The sequence below is a fragment of the Camelus bactrianus genome, chromosome 12 (genome assembly GCF_048773025.1).
Source record: "Camelus bactrianus isolate YW-2024 breed Bactrian camel chromosome 12, ASM4877302v1, whole genome shotgun sequence".
Lineage (NCBI taxonomy): Eukaryota > Metazoa > Chordata > Mammalia > Artiodactyla > Camelidae > Camelus > Camelus bactrianus.
Window position 1 is genome coordinate 4,433,312 of NC_133550.1, and position 20,764 is coordinate 4,454,075.

A 20,764-nucleotide genomic window follows, 5' to 3' on the forward strand; every position below is an offset into this window, starting at 1 on the left:
AGTCTATTATCCCCAAAACACGGACCTGGCTGGACTGGTGGTCTGCTTTGTAATGAATATCTAAAGGATTTATCTTGTTCCCCTCTCCCCATGACTCCCCTAAAGGTAAACTAAGCCTTTTTACTCATTGTGGATTCTACAATCTCTGTCTCATCCTGTCTTTCCCCAAGTTCCTGTTTACTATCACACAACTGTTAAAGACTATTTCCTTTGATTATACCCAATAAATATGGGAGCATTTGAGAGGCTCTTGGAGTTGGCTCCCTACTCCCTCTTGTTTTTTTTTCCTTTTTCCACAGTCTTGAGTCATTCATTCCATGTCGGTAAGACTTCTGCCAGCCAGATCCCACAGTTCCAGGTGAGAAGGATGCAGAATTTATCTCTCCTACCCGAGGGAGAGAGAGAAGAAAATTGAAATCTGCTCCCCCGTGGTCCCTTCATGCCCCAGGGCCACTTCAGTTCACCTGCAGCCTTATGGCTTCTGCTCTCAGGGCCTCTGTCCCAAGACTGATATCAGCCTTTTTTTCCCTTGTCAATATTTCCTGTGCCTTTCAGAAGTTGGTCTCTTCTCTGCAATTCCACCCTGGCAGATGTGATGGTGGTCAGCGTGCTGGTGGGCAGTCATTTGGGGACTCCCAGGAGCCATTCTGATTCTCCTGAGTCTCTCATTCGGGGTTACAAAACTGTCGAGAACCGGAGGAAGCCCATTCACCTGAGGTCAACACAGTATTACATCACTTTCATTTTATTTTTGAATTTTCAGTGGAGAAATTATTTGTAGCAAACTGTTACAGATTTTCGGCCGCCTGCTTTCATCACCACTATTTCCTTGTTGGCTCTGGTGCTTGTTTAAAGAACCAGGTTTCTTCTCTGGTCACTTCTAGCAGCTGGGCTTGCCGAATCCTTGATCTGCATTTGAAGCAGAATGCTTCTTCGTGATGTCAAACTGATTTTCCTTGTCATGTCTTAATATTTTGTGTACACTCAGCAACTGTTTGAAGTGAAATGCTCTTGTCCAATTTCGGTTAACTCACATTTGCTGAACTCCTGCTTTCATGCTGAGGGCAGTTTCTTCTTCCTGTAATAAAATTTAGCAATTTGCATTTACTATGGGAAGGTACTGGCCCGAGGTGCTTTCGTTCTTAACAGTTTTAATAACAATTCACCCGTTAAAATGTACAGTGGTTTTTACTCTATGCCCAGAATTGTGCATCCCATTCAATCTTAGAACATTTTCATCCCCCCAACAGGAAGCTCCTTACGCATAAGCAGACATCCCCATCTTCCCCATCCTCCCACAGACCCAGGGAGCCACTTTTCTCTCTCTGTGGGTTTGCCTCTGCTGGAAATTTCATGTAAATCTAGTTACTTCATGTAAGTGGAAGCATCTATTGTGACTGACTTCTTTCACACTGAGTAACGTTTTCAATATTTGTCCACGTTGTGGCCTGGGTCAGTACTCTATGCTTTGCTATTGCTGAATAATATTCCTCTGTATGGCTGGGCCCCTCTGTTTACCCATTCATCACGTGATAGACATTTGTGTTGTTTCTGATGTTTGGCTGTGATGAGTAATAGCACCGTGAATATTCCTGTAGGAGTTTTTATGTGAACATTTGTTTTCAGTTCTCTTATGTGTGTGCCCAGGAAGCAAAATTGCCTGGTTATTCAGAAACCAAATGTTCAACTCTCTAAGGACCTGCCAGGAGTTTTTCCAAAGTGGCCAGGCTGTGTTACATCCTCACCAGCAACGGCTGTGACCTCTGCATCTTCTGTGTCCTCATTAGTGCATGTTACTCCTTTTTTGATTATAATCTATTGTAGTGAGTGTGAAGCGGTTTCTCCTAGTGGTTTTGACTTGATTTCCCTTACAGCTAATGATATTGAACATCGTTTCGTTGTGCTTATTAGTCATTTGTATATTTTTCTTGAAAAATATTTTTCAGATCCTCTATTCATTTTTTAATTCAGTTGCTTTTTTATTGTTGAGTTGTAGGAGGTTCTTTTTGTTTTTGTTTATGTTTTTGTTTTTTTTTTTTTTTGGTAGATACAAATTCCTTATCAGATAAATGATTTGAAAAAATTTCTGCTGTGTGTTGTTTTTTCACTTTCTGGATGGTGTCCTTTGAAGCAAAGTTTTAAAATTTGATGAACTCCAATTTATCTCTGTTTTCTTTTTCCTTGTTCTTTTGGGGTAATATTTAATATCTGAGGTATTTTATTTAACCTTTTATATATAAAATAACTTAATTATTAGGACCGTTCTAGGAGACGGGTGCTGTTGTTGTCCCAAGTCTATGGAAATGAGACTGGGATGCAGAAAATTTCACTGACTTATCAGTGTCAAAGCTACCAAGTGCTGTGGGAGTTCAGACCCTCATGTTTGTCCCCAGCATCTGTGCTCTTCACCACCATGCTCCACTCCTTCCTGGAATCGTTAATGAAAAAGTCTTTACTTTTTTGATTTCTTGTTAGTTTTGTTTTTCTCATTGGGGCCTCATCTCCTCATTTTCCTTAAAGAGATCAGTGTAGGTTTATTTTAGGTCTCATGTAGGCAGAAGCATTGCTATCAGTTAACTTCTTTTTTACTCACTCTCCATTGATGGCTATTGCTAATTGACCTAATGAAGTCTTGCTTTAGTCTTTCCTTCTCATGACACTAACAACAGAGTCATGACTTACAGGATGCTTAAAGAAGAAAGTACTTGATTGTTTTTATTTTGCTACCCAATCAAACCAATCAAATAAAAACCCCAGAGTTGACACAGACGGTAAGCCCTCCAGAATAGGCTCACTGTCTTCCTTGTGTTTCATTTGTTTGGTCACAGTGTCTGGATAGTGCCTTGCTGTCCAGCAGTTTTGTTAGGATACAGTGCTCGTGAATCATTGTAAGGACAGAATTTTGACAATAGACTGTGCTGTTCATTTCACGAGGGAAAAGTTAATATAGAAAAAACTGTTCAGATCTATTTTAAAATTAAGCTTGGAATTTTGAGAAGAGTTCAATAAACCATACAAAGATCTTTTTCACTAATTTTAGATCTATCTTAGACAAATTATGGTTACATAGAAGAGTACCTTATCAAGTAAATTTGACAAGAGGTGTGTATTATTGATTATTTGTTTTAGTTGAAATATTCTACCTGGGAAAAAGTAATCAGTGCCCATAAATGAACAAATATGTTTGTATTTCTATGCAACATGGGAGCAGACTTCATATGTTTCTATATAATATATATGACTGTGTGTTTTAATCTGTCTTTCAGTGTTTTTATAGTTTTTCAGCAATGTTGTAACTTTAGAATTCTTCTAAGAAATTCACCCCAGATTCTAGTGCAGTTTGTACTGTGTATCCTGTCTTATGCATGGGATTCCACTGTCCCCACAGGGAGGAATTTCCTCTTCTATTGAGTTAGTATCAGAGTTAAAGGAACTGTGATTTCTAGGCCTTTGCTCTCCATGTGTTTGCATTTGGCTGTCAATAGCGATTTTCCCTTTCTTGAGTTTTCATTGTTCAATTAGTATTTTTGAAAATAACTATTAATATGTTGCATCGGTCTCCCTAGAAACTTGATGTGTTTGTGCTTTTCAGATTTCAATTTATGAAAAATGTAAATACACACTTGATTTTAAGTAGTCCTTTTTCACTAGATATTTGGTTACCTTTTTATAGTTAAAATGTTTTTTTCCCAATGAATGAATCGGTGTGCATGTTTTAAAAGATACCTTACTTTTTATTTTTCTTATTGTAACAGTTAAATTCATTGTAGAGAATTTAGAAAATACGGATAAACACAGTCATAACTTCACAATGGCCTCTAATCTCACCTAGGCATACAGTTGTAAGGTTTGAAATTGAGAATTACAAGTCCTCTCATATTGTTCTTCTTTTTCAAGTACGTTTTGGTTACTGAGACCCTCGAATTCCCATATGAATTGTAGCAGCAGCTAGTCAGTTTCTGCAGAGGAGCCCGCAGGGATTGTGATCGAGTCCAGGTTGAATATACGGATCGTTCTGGGGAGCACTGCCATTCGAAGAGCGCTGTCTTGTGATCCAGCAATGTGCGTGGTTTGTCTCTCCAGGTATTTAGGTTTTGTTTAATTTTTTTTTTAACAATGCTTTGAGTTTACAGAGTTATTTTACTTTTTTTTTTTTCCCTTTATACTGAGGACAAGTGTGCCAGGTACCGGGATCAGAAGTGTATTTGAGCCCCGCCACTTGCTGCCACAATGGTCGCTGCGCTCTTGCTTCACCCGCTCTACAATCTTGCACAGAATAGGACCTCAGTAACTCTCTCTCTCGAATGATTATATGCTTGTTGGATGATGCTTGAGAGTCCGTGTGATGATTTTTTTTCCCCAGCCTTTCCCCACTTCTTTACTATGCCCTTTCTCTTCCTTTCCTCCAGCCTGGGTTTCAGTTTACCTGTGGCATTGATTTTTCTTGTCTGTAGACACTTCCTTTCACTGGTTCACGATAATTTTACATGTGGGCTGTGGAAACTTGCTAGATGTCAAGAAAGAGCCAATCCATTGCATGCTAGTATTTTTAGAGTGCATTATTGTTTTATCGATTGAAATTAAATCAGGGTGACCCCCTGAGCCCTCCCGTGAACTGTTTTTGCCTTCCTACTGGTGATAATGCTTTGGTTGCTGAATGTGCCCATTCCCCATACTTGGTTTTGGAGTTAAGTCACCATCAGTGGAGCCCTCTCTTTAAAAGATGAAGTAAACATTTGCTCCTTCTCCCTGGTTGGGGACTTGGATGAGATGAGGTAACAGATAAAGAATGGAGCCCCACCTCATTCTAACACCCGCTCGTTCCGTTCTTTCTCCACGGAAAAAGAGTACAATTCAACACTATAAAGACTGATTGTGAGCAAATGAGATAGACAGGACAACCGATCATTTATTAAATATACTTTCATGCCAGAAACAAATGTATTATACACACAAAAAGCACACAAAACACGGTAGTACCGTGATTACAAACGTGGGTCCGAGTTCGAGTCCTGGAGTGACCAGTCCTGTGAGATGGAGAACTGGTAGGTCGGCTTAGCCTCTCCCGGGCTTGTTTTCTGTCCTGCAGAGATGGGGCTCGCTAGGCGTCCCTCCCCCGTAGAGGTGCTATAGGGTGCAAATGATGCGCGTGGGCAGCCCGGGCACAGCTGCTCCTTCCTCATAAGTGCAGGAGAGCATAGCTTTTGTGGTGAAGGCTTTATAACAGCCCCTTGTAGACTCTCAGTGCTATGAAGGGATGCCTTGTGCTTTGGAGATGGGATTCTCATTTCTGTAAATACCCAAGAATTGTGTAATTGGGCCCTGCTGATTTGAATGTATTCTTTAGAAAGTACATATTGTAGATATATTTTTCAAGCATGCATGCTTTTTTCTTTTATTATTTATAGTTCTACCCTCTCTCTTGGTGGGACTTTTCATGGAATCCAGGAAAAAGCCCTAAGCCACCTAGCTCTTCACACGTCTCCGTGGCGGTTTTCTTCCCTGACTAGAAGAGGGTTCTGCATAGGGAATTTTCTTTGTTCCCCTTTTCTTGGAGTCTCTCTGTCTGTCTGCCCACCTCTCACCTGTCCAACTGTCCATTTCTCTACCCACTCATTCTTCTGACTTGTTCCAAAAAGCATTTCAGGCAGCTTACAGAAGAACAGATACCAAATAAACAGGTGAGGAAATGGGGCCAAGTTCAGACAGTGAGGCTAGGAGGCAAGCCTGTGTGAGGGTGGCAGGCATGAGAGACACGCGTCTGCCCTGTGACTTATAAGATCGACATCAAGAGTGTGCCTGAGGCTCCCAGCAGACACAGGGAAACAGGGCTTGTGGGAGATGCTCACTGGCTGTGAAATAAATAAGTGGCTGAGGAGAAGCCCAGCCTTTCCAGCTACTAAGGCTTAGGAGAATATTTTGAGTGTCTTCAACATCAGAGTATTTCATATTTTCTTTTATCAGAGTTCTACATATAGTTGGTTACATTCTGTACCTGGAAACTTCTACAAAATTTCTTCCCACGTGAGTCCCATGACTCGGGTATGGGTTGGTTCTGCTCATTGACTGGGGTTGGCCAGAAACCGAAAATGACAGCTTCAAAGGAGCCTGGGATTTGTCAGTTATGTTTTGTCAGTACTGTAGAGTTCAAAAAATGCTTTCACAGTATCTCTCCATCTGAGGCGGCAGCGTGCTCTCTTACCAGCATCAGGAGCTTAGGGCCTCTGGATGGTGGGGGCTGACTGCATTGCCGTCAAGACAGCTGAGCTAGTCACTGCAGGTGTTTTTCTATTACGTAAGGCCTTTCATGGTCTTTACTTGAATGTTTCAACAGGGAGTTAATTAACTGAGTCAATTAACATTTAATAAATATGATGCTTTGTTGAAAAGACAGTTATAGACAGAATATAAGCTTTGAAGCCTTTAAAAACGGTTTCATTACTGAAATTTCAGTAGGGGAGATACACAGTTTATCTTATTTATGCCTCTCTTTTAAAGTAACAAAGAAACAAAACAGAAAAGGCAGAGGATGGTTTCTGTTCTTCCTTTCTGCTTGCAGGTGCCCTCACCTCCAGTAGCATCCATCCAGACACATGAACTGACACTGGCCGTGCTCAGAACTGCCTCAGCCCTGAAGATACAACTGACAAATAGAAGGGGGCCACGCCCTGTTACAGCAGGTGCTCTCACTTTGTGGATCCTTATGTAACTGAACGGTGTTAATCAGGATTGCCCGTTCTACATTGTGTGGCGCTGCTGCGGTGTCTCCTAGTTACTTGTTTCTGTAAGTATTCATGTATTATTCCCCACTGCGTGGTACTACACGTCTAAAAATGCTTTTTTCAGATGAAAAATAATGTGCATTTAATATAATATGTTTAAAAAAAGGGACAAAAGAGTCTATCCTGGTCCCGCTACTCAGAGATAATAATTAACAATTTAACATTTATTTTCTGTTTTTTCGTCAGTGTGTATCAGCTCTGTCATAAAAACCAGTGAGCACTCTGTCCCTGTTTACTGTTCGGAGACCTCCATTTTCCATTTGGCTTATTACATGTTTTTCTACAATATTCTATCTCCCCTGGCATGAATTTTAAAGACCAGTGTAGAATTCTGTCTTATGGAGGCATCGTCCATTTTACTTCGGACTTAAATAAACTTTTAAATTCCAAGTATACTTAACTGAAATACTGAAAAGAGAACTGTGGTGGTACAGGAAGGCCCCTAACTCCCTTCCCATTATTTCCTGGGAGTAAAAGCTGTTGAAAATTTGGTATATATATTTCATGACCTTTATGCCTATGAGATACATATATATACACATATGAGAAATCAATGTATAGGTGTGTGTATATATGCTTTATTTAAAAATGAGGCCATACTATATGTTTTTCTGCAGCACGCTTTATTCACTCAGGGGTATATCATGGACGTCCTCCCACTCCAGACTCACCCGGCCCTTTCAGATAGATTGGAGGGGTCTCCTGATGTGCGGGTGTCGTCTCTTGTCCACGGACACATTTGGTGGGAGAGTGCTGTGAACAAGGCCCTGGACCACGGCGAAACGCCGGCTCCCTCAGGGCCCGCAGCTCGCCTTGATTTACCGCATCATTGTCTTGATGGTGGACAGTTAATTTTTCTCCATTTTCCACTGTCAGAAAGAATGTTTGAGTTGCATCCTTCTTGTACAGACATTCCTGTGATCTTGTATGTGTATTCCTTTAGTTAAGGCTTCTGGAAATTTAGTCCCTGGATGTGACATTTACATTCATCACAGACTCCTTTCAAGTGACTAAAAATTCCTTCTCCATTGGGGAATGAAAAAATGCACAATTACTTATGTAACCAATTCTCTATCGCTGGATATGATTTCACTTCAGTTTTTCTTCCCACCTTTGTAAACAGTGCTGTGTAAATGCCCTGATGGGTACATCTTTTTGGACTGATTTTTTTTTCCTAAAGGAAACGATTCCTAGAAGTGGAGTTGAGTCAGTGTGTATGTACGTTTTTCAGAGCTTACAAATCCATTGATATGTCATCCTCTGAAAAAGTCGCTCATGATTTGTTCTCCCACAGATGGACACTAGCTAGAATATCTTAAAAATATTTGCCAATATGATAAGCAAAAGTGCTTTTTCATTGTTTTTGTTTGCATTTGATGACCAGTGAAGTTTTGAGCATTTTTCACTCATTAGCCATTTGACTTTTTTAAAATGAATGATTCCTCTTGTCCTTTGCCCACATTTAAGTGAGGGAGCTTCTTTTTGCTTTGTGACAGCTTTTTGTATGTTATGAAAATTAACTTCGTGAATTCATCAACATGTATCACAGAGCTTTTTCTTGTCATTTCTTTCCTTTCATTTTGTTCAGGAAGTTTTTTGATTTTTGTTGTGGCTCAAACTATTCTTAGGATAGTAAATGTCTTCCTTATGGGTTTTATCTTTGACATTATTCTTAGAAATACTCTCTTATAATGGAATATATCTCTTCTGTAGGTTTTTTTAATCTCTAAGATGGAGATTATAATAGTAAATGTTATAGTGAGGAGAAGTTGAGTTAATAAGAGCAAAGAGTTGTATTTGCTGTTACTAGTACTTTTTAATATTTACATCACTATCTGCAATTTATCTTGTGGTCATTATGACAGGAATGGAATTTATTCTTTCCAGGTGATTCTCTGTCCCAGGACAATTATCGAATTCATAATTTTCTCTTTGATTTGAAATCCCACCTGTACAAAATACTTACATACACTAGAGTCTTTTTTTGAGCTCATGGTTCCCTTCTGTCAATCTCCTTTCCTTACTCCAGCACCATAGCTTACATATTGTAAAAATTTATTTAATCACTGGCAGTCTGATTTTTTTTGATTCTTTTCTTCCATCCCAAATTTTCTTGTCAAGTATTATGACTTTATTATTCCTGAAGAATTCCAAAATATTTTGTTCAAGTTAAAAAAATCAGATTGGAATTTTCATGGGATATTTTAGTAAGTTTTGAATTATTCTTAGGAGAACTTACATCTTTACAAAACTGCTTTTCTCCATGCAATATGTTTATGTCTCTACATTCATACCTCTTACTTTAACCCTCAGTAGAGTCCTGAAGTTTGTCCATTTAGAATATGGGCATTATTTTTGAATTTATTCCAGATTATTTTTTATGTTTTTGTTAATTTTGTAAGTGAGAATTTTTTGCTATTATATTTTTAAATGCTTAAAACTGACATTTAGAAAGGAAGATTCGTTTTGTCAATACTCACTTTGTAAATTGTCATTTAAAATTGTAAGTATTAAGTACTTGTTCAAGAATCCTTTCTTTTCTGTTTTTAAAAATTTGTTTCCAAGATTCTCAAAATGTTCATAGCTAAGTAGTATAGGTGGGGAGACAGATGGAGAGAGGTAGTGTGGCTCACGTACAAACTGTGAGCACTTTCATGGCTGCCTTTAGGCTGGAGAAGCTGCAGAAGATCCCAGGTTAGACTAAGGGTGGCTTTGTATGCACTTGAAAGCCAGCTTTCCTGCCTGTATGGTGAAGCATGTTGGGCGTGGCAGGTAGATGATCAAGGTCTGATCAAGGTCATTGGCTACACATAGCGCTGTGTCTGTGAGAACTGGAGACCATTACCATGGGAAATACTTGGCGCCAGGAACACTGCAGGGGATCTGGGGAGCATGTGTGTTAAGGAATTTCCAGCCCTGGGAGTGGGAAAATCAGACTCTGCATTCAGATCTGAGTTTGATTTCATCCTCTCTGGTTTACTGGTCCTCTGAATTTTGTCAAGTTATCTACCCGCTTTGAACTCCTGTTTTCTTGTCTCTCAAAACAGGAGAATTGCAGCCTGCTGCTAGAGTGTTTGATCAGGGTAAATGATTTGTGTCTATAAGATGCCACGTACAGTCACAATCTCAGTGAGAAATGGGCTGTCACCTCTTCTTCTGCAACTCAGTGCTCCATAAGACAACGGGGGAAATCCAGTCCCTAATTTGTATGTGATGCAATGAGGAACAAAATTAGCGTCTTGCCTTTCCCTAGCAGTATTCTTACTTCTTTGCTTCATTTACCTCTTTCCTCCTTTACTCTCCCCTTTCACCTCCTCCACCAAAAGAGACTGAGTCTGTCTCAGAACACTACATTCAAATTACTTTAAATGTTGGCTCATCCCCATGAAATTACAGTGAAATTAAAAATAATCTGTACACGTCCCAGACATGATTATATTTGATTTACACACACACACACACACACACACACACACACACACACACACACACACACACACACACAATCAGGCTACCTCCCATTTGCTGAGATAGAAGGACCACTTTTTCTGAGTTTTCATTCACTGAGCGTGAGAGCAAAGTCTCTTAAGCAGAAATTCGCCTGGCTTTTTGCATGTTTTTTTTAAATTGGATTTCTGCTTTGTGTCCACAGAAATAGTCTCCTATTAGAAGAGGGGAAGTGGAGACATAGATATTCTGCTGAGATATTGGTGTCATAATATTTGAGTTGGAAAGGACTTACGACAGCATAGAGTCGTACCTTTTTATGGGTGAGAATCCATGATAGTGTAACTTGGACAAGAACCCGGGTCTTCTGTCTTCATGTCCACACGGATGAATAGGAAACTGGGTGGGGGATGGCAGGGATCCTTGCTTGAGTTCCGGGGTCTTGCTAGTTTCCATTGTTCAGCTGCCTTTAGTTTATGTCCATGTGGCCTCTCATGGGAAGGTCACTCTATCCTGATAGATTGAGTTTCTAATCAGCAAAACGGTCTGGACACACTCATGGTTCCCAGAGATTTTCTGCTGACCTGCTGACACTTTATATATATGAGACCTAAGAAACTGCTGGATATAAAATCCTTATTGTTATCATTTGCCCTCGAGTTCCACAGGAATGGGGTGCTGTCTCAGGCTGTCTAAGGCCAGCTCTGAACAAAGATAGGGTTCTAGGCTTGCAGCTGGACACTCCCCAGTCGAATGGGATTTCCAAATTAGTTTTTAGAATCAGGCAGATTAGTTCAAATCTTACCTTTACCAGTTATTAGCTTTGTGACCTTGAGGAAGAAACTTTACTTATTTGGGGACAAATTTTCTTTATCTGTAAATAAGTCCAGTATTTATTTTAGGGAATTTGTTTTAGAATTGAATGAGCTAATTCCCTCATTTATTCCTAAAATACTGATCACATGGTTCTATGCTGGTGACTTAGTGGTTGATTACTAAGGGACTCAGTAGTGAGAATGTGGGTGAGGCTCCCTAGATAATAGAGCTTATATTCCAGGATATGCTTGTAAAAGACTGGATTGCAGTGGATTTTTAGTAAATATCCATTCCTTTCCTAATCCCCATTGATTGTGTATATATCTTTATACTAATATATGAACAATTTTTTATTGCAATTTAAGTCTTTTTGTAGTATTTAATGTATGTAGCTATAACAAAAATACGTGAAATAAAATGATTTGACTTTTATTTTCTTTTCAATAAGCAAAACAAAATAAAATAGAAAAGAAAAGAAAAAGTTTTGAAGGAGTAGAAATAATTTTATTTCCGTGGAATCGATTCCCTATGTTATGTTTTTCGGTTGTGTTCTTAAACAGCATATAAAATTGACAGGTTTTGACTTCAGTGTTGATAGCTGGGTGAGTATAGATTCTTTTTGTGGTTGTCTGTGATGAATTATTTGCACTAGATCATAAATAGTATGCATGTTACATATTGGAAACGAAGAAACAGTGGAGACATACTACCTCCAATGCAGTCATTTTGTTACCGAGACCAAACTCATTCTGCTCACCAAATGACAGGCTAATAAACTGGGAGATGAGGTGTTGGAGCGAGGAATAGTGACTTTATTTGCAAAGCTGGCAGACCCAGAAGATGACAGACTGATGTCCTGGAGAACCATCTTCCCCAAGTCAGAATTGAGTCTCCTTTTATACTAAAAAGGGGCGGGGCTGCAGTTGGTTGTTGGAAACTTCTTGTTGTATGAATTGCTTGTCCTTTGAATCCGCTGTTCTTGCAGCTGTCCATGTGGATCAAATCATGTTGCCCCTGTAAAACCTCCAAAAATAAAACAAAGTTATTCTCTATTTTGCTACTTGCCATCTCTACATAAGTGCAGATTAGTTAGCATCCTTCAAGATCACAGGCAGGAGAAGAGGCTGTCCTGGATATTTCAATCTAAAGGCAACTTTCTTTTACAAATGGTGCAGAGATAGCAAGTCTGAGCCTAGAAAACAGGGCACAGGGTTAAAGCCAAAGGAACAGACTTAACATGGGGTCAAAATTGTTCTTTTCTATTACAATTCCCTTTTCCGCTTCATAGATAATTTTAGTAAGAAACATGAGCAATTTTGTATTTTTGCTTCTTAATAACCGATAAGTGGGCCAACTATATTTTTGTGAGCAGGGATGCTGTGCTGGCATAGGGGTCACAGCAAACTCTTGTTGGGGGTGGCCGACCCTGGAACATGTCTGATGCCCCGTGAGTGTTGGTGACGGTCCCCCTAGCCAGCGTCTCTCTTCAGGAGCCAGCATATGGGCATTGATATCTGGAGACCTCATTTTCGGCTGCAGGAAATTTTTTAGATACTGCGATTGAAAAATCACTCCAGCTGGGGATAATTAGGGAAAAAAAGGAAAAGGAAAAGGGTTTGGAGTAGAGTAGAAGAGAAGGACATCAGATCACCGAGCCTGAGTGCTTGGCAGCGGGGCTTCGGGGGAGAGGGGAGCAGACGTGGTGAGGGGCCTGGCCCCGGAACCAGCTCCTGCACCTGTCCCCGTGCCCAAGCCACATAGCTTTTAATTGGGCCACCTCTCTGGGCTGGATGTCACCCTGGGCAGAACTTTGAGAATCGAAGGTAAGGGGTGGGCAGCACTCACCTAGGGGTTCACTGTGGATTTCGGTCAAGTCCACAGTGCCTTTTCTGGTCATGTGTCTTCACTTGTCCTTTATCTCAGGATCTGAGGAGGAGGAGAAAGGAACTCAGGTAGAGATCCAGGAAGATATCCGACTGTGTTAAGAGAGGACAGACACAGTGACACGGGGAGCGAGGACACTTGCAGCAAAGTAAAATTACTTCACAACTATTGCTTCAGAGTTGCAGGTGTGAGAGAGCCTAAGCCTGTCTCAGAGTGCAGGGGACAAGTGGAAAGGAATGGCAAAATTTCCACTGAAAATTGAAATTTTGTTAAATAGCCTGCTACTGTTGCTTGTATCACTTGAATGAATGCAGGCATATTTCTGTGGGCATTTATAGGTTCACTCAACCCCACCAGCCCCTCTTGCCCCCATCGGGGATGGGATTTCTCAAGCACAGTGCCCCTCCTGCTTGGGTGGGCCACGCTGCGTGTCCTCGCCTGGGGCCGGGCTGCTGCAGGGCACTGAGTCCCCGAGGCTCTGCCTGGGAAACACTACAGGAATATCTCTGCTCTCGACTGAGGGCCTCCTTTTCCCCCTGCAGTGTAAGAATGCCGGTGACTGAGTTAGAAGTATGCTCCCAAGCTGTCCGTGTACTTGCCATTCAGAAGCGGACACTGGAAGCTTCCAAATTTCTCCAGAATGCGTTCTACATTCACCTTCGGCAGGTGAGTGTATGTCTTTACACAAGTGGAGGAATTTCTGCCGTTTTCCTGGAACTTACTCACCACTAGTCCATCTGATATTTCTGTGCTAGTATTCAGTATGGCCTGCTGAAATATGTGGAGTCAGATCTTGAAACACTGATGAAGAGGATCATTTATTTTATTTCTATATATGATAGCCTTTTACTTTCAAAATTCAGAATTTTTGGTTCTTTCAGGAATTTTTGGGGGTTGGCGAAACAACTTTGCTCTTACCATCTTTGAGACCTGTTGCTTTGTGCCTCTCACCTGTCTTCTGTCACTTGTGAGGCGATTCCATTTGTGACCCTGTCCGGGTTGTTCATGTTATAAAACATATAGTCTGTTAAAGTACAGTCCCTTTTACTCCGAAGGCATTCCACAAATAATCCTTATATCTGGGTGTGGTTTTAAGAAGACAGAATCATTAGAACATATGCTTGCAGGTTGCTAGTGCAAAATCCCCAAATCAATAGTCTAGCTCAACATCTATAATCTTTCTAATCTACCTTGGATTTGTATGGATAAGTGAAGCAGTTTGCTAAGAACTCAAGACCAGGGTTAGAATACAGGCTGGTGTAGCTCAGCAGGTTCTCCTGGGCCAGCGCTGTGCCAGAGGGCGGGGCAGAGGGGGAGAGGTCTGGGCCTTGGGGAAAGGGGAGGGCCAAGAAGGAGGGGGGTCCTGCCGTTCCTGAGCTCAATGTTTCATGGCAAACACCTTCACCAGGTGAAAAACTTGGAGTTTCTTCTAAGAACAGTAGGTTTGAAAAGAGTCCTAAAAGCACGGGAGTGAGAATATCCCATTTGTGTCTAATATGGGAGAGCGGCTGTGGGGTCACTTGGGAGACTCTTGAGTCCAGGTGTGAAGTGTTGGTGGCTTCCACCTAAACGGTGGGACAGTCAGTGGGACAGGCAATGGGAAAAAACGAACAGACTTTAGGCATGTTTAGATGGTAAAAAGGAAAGGATGAATGATGTCTGTGAAGGTAGGATGGAGTTAGGCCCAGGTTTCTGGGTGGATTAATGAGGTAAGTGATGGTCCTGTTGTGCTCTGAGGAGGGAAAGCTTCAGAGGGAGCTCTGGGGGAAAACTGATGAGTTCAGCTGTGAGTAAAGTGAAAGGCTGTTAAATGTGTGGTCTGGGAGCTCAGGTGAGAGCCAGTAGTGAGTAGCGGTAGGGGAGAGAGACTGTCAAATCATTTTGTGCGCATACAAATAATTATGATTAATGATACACTTACGCATCTACATTCTGGATTTAAAACCCATTAACATTTTGCTATATTGACTGCAGAGTTTCCTAATTTTTTTAACAGAAATAAAATAAATAGAAACAAAATAGTGGAGTTAATGAACATCATAGAGCTGATGTGTGTCCTTGTATGTATTTTGATACCTCATCTGTTTATAACCATAATCTATACAAAGTTAACTAGTTTAACATAAGTGTTAAACAGAGGGAAGTGACACAGAGTGTTGGGGCTTGAAGCTGATCTTCTCAGGCAAAATATGTCACCTCTTTGTGCCTTAGTTCCATCTTCTGTGACTGCCCCCGGGCCCCTCATCACAGCTCATTTCCTAGACTAGATGTTGGGAGGGAGGCTGCTGAATGGAGTAAGAAGTGGCAACTGCTAGGGACAATGAAGAGAGACACAAAAAGTGATTAAAGCCGATAAACTCAGTACAAACAAATACTCTCAAAGAGAAAGAATCCCGCAGTGTTTTGAGCCACTTAGCGTATGGGAAACAAAACCACGTGGACCCAAAGCTCTTGAGCATGTGAATATTGTGGGTGGGAGGGTGTCATCAGAAAAGGGTTGAGAAAAGGCCTTTTGGTTTCCCTTGACGTTTCCAGTAAGGATGGGGAGCAGAAGAGAAAACACCCTGCTTCACAGTGGAAGCTGCTGTTTTGTGCAAAAATGACCAAAGGTTGGAGAACATTCATCATCGGTGCTGGCAAATGAAGAGACTTCGGGATTGGGTGGGGCACTTGCTGCGACTTCCAGGTGACCTGCTGGCTGGGGGCTGTGAGGCGGGCAGTAGGTTGGCAGGTTGACCCGGGCATAAACCCTGGCTCTGAGGCTGCTGGTCTGACTAGCAAACCTGGGCAACCGCAGTCTTAATGGGGCAGCTCGGGATGTGGCCTGGGACACCTGCCATTCTGAGGGCAAAAAGAGGGCTTCCCTGAGGGGGTGTCCCTGCGGAGAGTGGAAACGTCCTCCTGCAGGGGAGGAAGAGCCTCTGAGCAGGGTGCTGGATGCACAGGCAAGACCACCCTGAGCACGGAGGGTTTGGGGAGCCGTAAGTCACATAGTGGCCCGAGCAGCCTTGTTCCTGAGAAAATAGAGGGAGAAGAGGCTGAAAAGCAGACTACGGTCAGACCCTGTGGTTGGTTATGAGTGACAGTAAAGGACTGGTCCGGCAGGCACGAGAGAACCCTGTGGGTGTCCCAGTGGGGGCGTCACACCGGAGGGTGTAGCTGGGTTACAGACTTTGCCACTTATTAGCTGTGTGACTTTGAGCAAGATCACCCCACCTCTCTCTATATATCTTCATCTGTAAAATGACACAGTGACAAGCTCGTGTCATCAGAAGGCTTAGTTTAGCTCTGATCCTCTGTGTCCAGTCTTGTCAGTGCTTCCCTGCAAGGTTCTGCATTGGCTGCTCTTACCCTCAGATGGGAGGGCGTAGAGGGATATTGTAGCACCTGACGGCAGGAAGGGGTTGTTTTAAAAACAGACATGTAGCCGCCTGCAGCTGCAGGCCTGCAGGCAGTTTGATTGATGGTCCTGGAGAGGACTTTGGAAGCCTTAGCATCGTTTTAAGACTTGTTTTCCCTTGGGGGCAGCATTTGCTTTTGCAGATTAATGTTGAAGGTTTGGGCTTCTTGCAAAGCTGTCTTCAGAGATGGTTATATACGTAACATATCGTATAAAATAAAACGCTTTTATTTAATGTGTGGGACTTTGCAGCTGTTGGGAACAGCTCTGTTGGCCTGGTCTCCACGGAGGACACTAGGGGTCAGCAGAGCATGCGGGAGAGCAGGTAGCCCGCCATGCTGCTTCGGGGTGTTCTCCCCAGCACAGCACTGTGCTGAGTTGACTCTTCTCTGAGTTTGGTTGCCAGATGAGCAGACAGCAAATTAATGAGTTCTGGTCGGATTGTATAATGACAGGAAGAAAGAGGGTCCCGTAGATTTTCTGGACTAGAACATTCTTTTGGTTCCTGATCCAGTGTGTTCCATTACAGAATTGATGAGTTGTGTGTATTCTGGGACTTGTCGACTGAAAGAAATGTGTAGCCTGAAAGTTTAGAGTTATGCTTTATTTGGCGGGAGGACTCGAGGCGGAATTAAAGCCTTCAAATCTGTCTGAGGGACTGCTCCCAAGAAGTAGGGGAGGAGCTAGGATTATATAGAAACTTTACAACAAAGACCAGGGAGTTGGAAGAATAAAAGATTGCTTGTTATCTAAAGAAATCCAGGCATCTCAAGTTCAAGAATTTAGTGATTTTCTTTGTATGGGAGGAAGTAAACATTTTGGCTCATTGAATTCATTTCTTTTACAAGCACCTAGTTATCTAGGGCCAGTATTCTGTCCTTTCTTATTCTGAGTCCCCTCAGAGGGCACCATTCTGTGTGGCTGCCTAGGTTGAGCTATAAGCCTGTCCTCCCTGGGAGATGGTGGCAGCTGCTGATGACTTGGTTTCAGCACTCTTTGTTTACTGACATGGTTGCCGTATTTTCATTCACATTGTAGTATTTTCATTTACAGTGCTCCCCCTTGGTCCTAAATTCGACCAATAATTTGAGAGACATTTCATGACCAATTTTGTCCCAGGGTGCTATGAAGGCTCATTCCTAGTTCAGGTTGAAGAAATTTCTGACCTGCCATTCAAGGTTTTAGGTGTTTTTATCAGGCCCTGTTGATACTAAAAGTTCTCTGGATGGCCTGTCTTACTAGTCTGTTATGATCCAGGAAATGTTTACCCTTCGTTGCTCATTCCCATACCTAGAATCACACTGTTATAATTATTTTATGCAGGGTTATAAATTTTATGTATTTCTTCCATATGATTTGCCATCATCAATCTTGTTGTAGGCCTAGCTACACTTTGGGAAATGTAAGAGAAAACAATCTTATAAAATAGACAGGATATAAGTAATACAGTTATTAACGTTAATAAAGTTACGATTAAGAAATTAATAGTCAAGAAGTTATATTTTTGGGTTAAAATTTTTCTTGTGTTTCTGACTGAGTTTGAGTGATCTTACGAGAAAGTTCGTATTTATGGTCAGGCTTCGAGCAGGTATTAATTGGCCAGGTGAGGTCTCCCACCTTGTAAGATCAACAGTGGCCTAAACAGAACTATAATTTCCTTTTTAGAATAACGTTTCTGAGGGCTATCTAGTTAGAGCCTTGGAGTAGGGAAGCCCACCAAGGTAACACAGAAGTACTAGACATAGGTAATTTACCATAAACTTAACAATTGGAGTAGTTCATAATCAAAGGTAGGAGAAATTATCAAAGTAACTGGTATACAGGCCTGGTCTGGTGTCTTGGGTCAGCTGTCTACCTCATATGTCGTCGTCTTCTCATCCTGGCCTGGTAGCTTTTTCTCCATTTGGGCCTTGTTTAAGGTGAGCAGTGCTCTATAGGCCAGTGCACTGCAGGGGCTCTTTCTGGTTGGAAATGAATCTGAAAGTCAGTTTCCTTCAGCTTTGCTGTGTATGGTCTAGTTAAAAGTACCTGATAGATTCCTTCCATTCATGTTGGAGAAAATTTTTTAAGTCATGCCTGTTCCAGTATGTATAATCCCCTGGCCGCAGGTCATGGGGCATTGGATCTTTACCCAAGGATATATTACTAAGCTTCAGAAAGAAACATACAGTGTCCTTTTAATAATTCAATTAAACTTTGCAGCAATGTAACATGACAGCAAGGAATGATCTGGGAAGTGTCTTACTAAATATAGACCTCAATTAACAAAACGAGAATTTAATATCCACTAAAATATAATCTTTTTCTCTCTAAAGTTCCCTCATTTTTATCAAATATAGTCAAATCAAGGTGAATTTGTTTACAAGTTGTCTGATTATTTGATCATATAGGCTCTTTTAAATTGGCTTTGTTGGAACTTTTAATAAGGACTTTTAAGCTAGAATGTTAATAAGGTTTGTTAAGGCCAGGAAAGCCCCATCAAGGGCTTGTCATAGATTTCTGCCTAACAGATTTAGGTAAATTCTTTTCTTTTTGAAGTCCTTAAAATACCTTGAGGTTCCTATACCTGTTAGGAGACGATCTTCCTAATTTATCTCATAGAGCCACTGGGGACCTTAAAGATTTTAGTCTCTTGAGGGATCAGATAGAGAGAAAAGATAACTGTTCTAAGTCTGCTTACATAGGTATAATTTATCAAATTGACGTGAATCATAAGTAGTTTAAGGAGAAGAGTTTCTTTATGTCTGGTAAACAGGTTAAAAGCCAGTAGTATTTCAGACAAAATCAAAAATTGTAACCATATTCATCAGTTTACTCAGTCCCACGTAACTAATTCTTTTAATCAGAGTTTTCATTAGACCTTTAAAATTTCTTACCCAGTTTATTTCAGTGCTATAGTTTGAAATTTATTAGAAATCAGTAAATCTCCTTGAAGAGAGAGTATTTTGCAAAATCATCAGAAGAAAACAATTACCTGCCTATAAATGACAACAGAATTAACAGCATGGTTAAACAACATTACACTGTAATCTATAAAGAAACCTGGTCACAATAACCAGAATTATGACTGGTAACATTTCAGATATACCAGAATGTTAGGGAGTCCATATAATTTCTAGAATATCTATATTAATAATATTTTCTCATACAATATAACCTAGGAAGATTTATTATTCATTTGACAATACTTCCCATGTTAGTTAACATGCCAAATGAAACTTACTACTTTAAAATCTCTCTTTGAGATGTTTCAGGGACCCTTTGTAGCATCCCATAGTTAACTGGAGACTAAAAGAATTTTAATGAGAAATTGATATTTGGGGAGCTTGTTAAAAGTTTTCAAAACACTTGGTCACATAAGCGTATAGATCACTGTAAAGTAGTACTTACTCATTAACAAGAAAATATTTCAAAGGTAAAGGCACAACAGATCACTTAAGTCGCATAAGAAGTTTTACAATTTGTTACTGAAGGTGGATTAATATTTTAAGAAAATTTTGTCCCCTTAACAGAGAGAAAACCAAATCTAGTCTTGTACCAGCTTACTTCTAAGATTCATTTACTTTGCCCAAATTGATTCTAAACTTAGCCAATTCTGACCACGTACAAAACTCTTTCCTCAGGGTTCCTCTTCCACAAGCCTTCCCCAGCTTTCTATACTCGTATTAGTGTGTCCCTTATTTTTTCTTCCATTCACAAGTAACCAGATTCAGGACAAAGTCACTATTTTTCATTAACAAAATATAATTCCATTCCTTATATCTTCCTTTACACATTTATCTTACCTTCCTAGGATACTGAGATCTTTCCCTTAATAATAGAGACTATTTCAGAGTGGCACCATGCATTTATTAATATTTCTAAACACCTTTAGTTTCTCTGTAAGAGGAAGTAATATGTTAAGTAATTCATATTTCAATCTTATTTTATCTGAAAATGGCATAGCTATTTAATAAAATCCTATCATTTGACTTAATTTAGCACAACTCTAGAATTTAGATACAAAACATTTAGAGATTATCTTAAGCATACATTTTAAATATATATTTTAAAAAATTTACCCAAAACTCTCATCTCATTTGCATTTAATTTACTTCAAATTTTATCACACCACATTAGTATTATTTTTTTTGACAAATCTGTAACATATATAACAGGATCTTATTTGACTTTCATTAAACCTAGGTACAGTAAAGGCATTATACTTAATATTGATGAGTTTAAAGATGTCTATATTAATTAGAACACACTTAAACTAAACAATACCAAGTGTTATCTTAATATTGAATATTTTCCAGTTCACGTGAACCTGAAGGTCAAATTAGTTAGTTTTTATTTTAAAAATACTTAATTTGTAAGCTATTACTTTTTACGTCAATTAAGCAGAGCTCTTTGACTTTGTTTTTTTTCTTTTTTTTAGCTGTAGAAATATCTC

The 20,764-nt window shown here is 40.4% G+C and overlaps 1 protein-coding gene across 28 annotated transcripts in view; it reads left to right on the forward strand.

Annotated features, from left to right (window-relative positions):
• LOC141579338 (trafficking protein particle complex subunit 9-like) overlaps positions 1 to 20,764 on the forward strand; it is a 147,232-nt gene that overhangs the window by 48,062 nt on the left and 78,406 nt on the right. For 25 of the 28 annotated variants that reach the window (XM_074374550.1, XM_074374548.1, XM_074374534.1 and 22 more), the window contains 2 exons: positions 3,898 to 4,083; positions 6,560 to 6,784. The gene's annotated coding sequence lies outside the window, so the exon portion shown is untranslated. Of the gene's footprint in view, positions 1 to 3,897; positions 4,084 to 6,559; positions 6,785 to 13,471; positions 13,596 to 20,764 lie in introns of all 28 variants that reach the window. The other 3 variants (XM_074374521.1, XM_074374531.1, XM_074374524.1) reach the window with 2 other exon arrangements.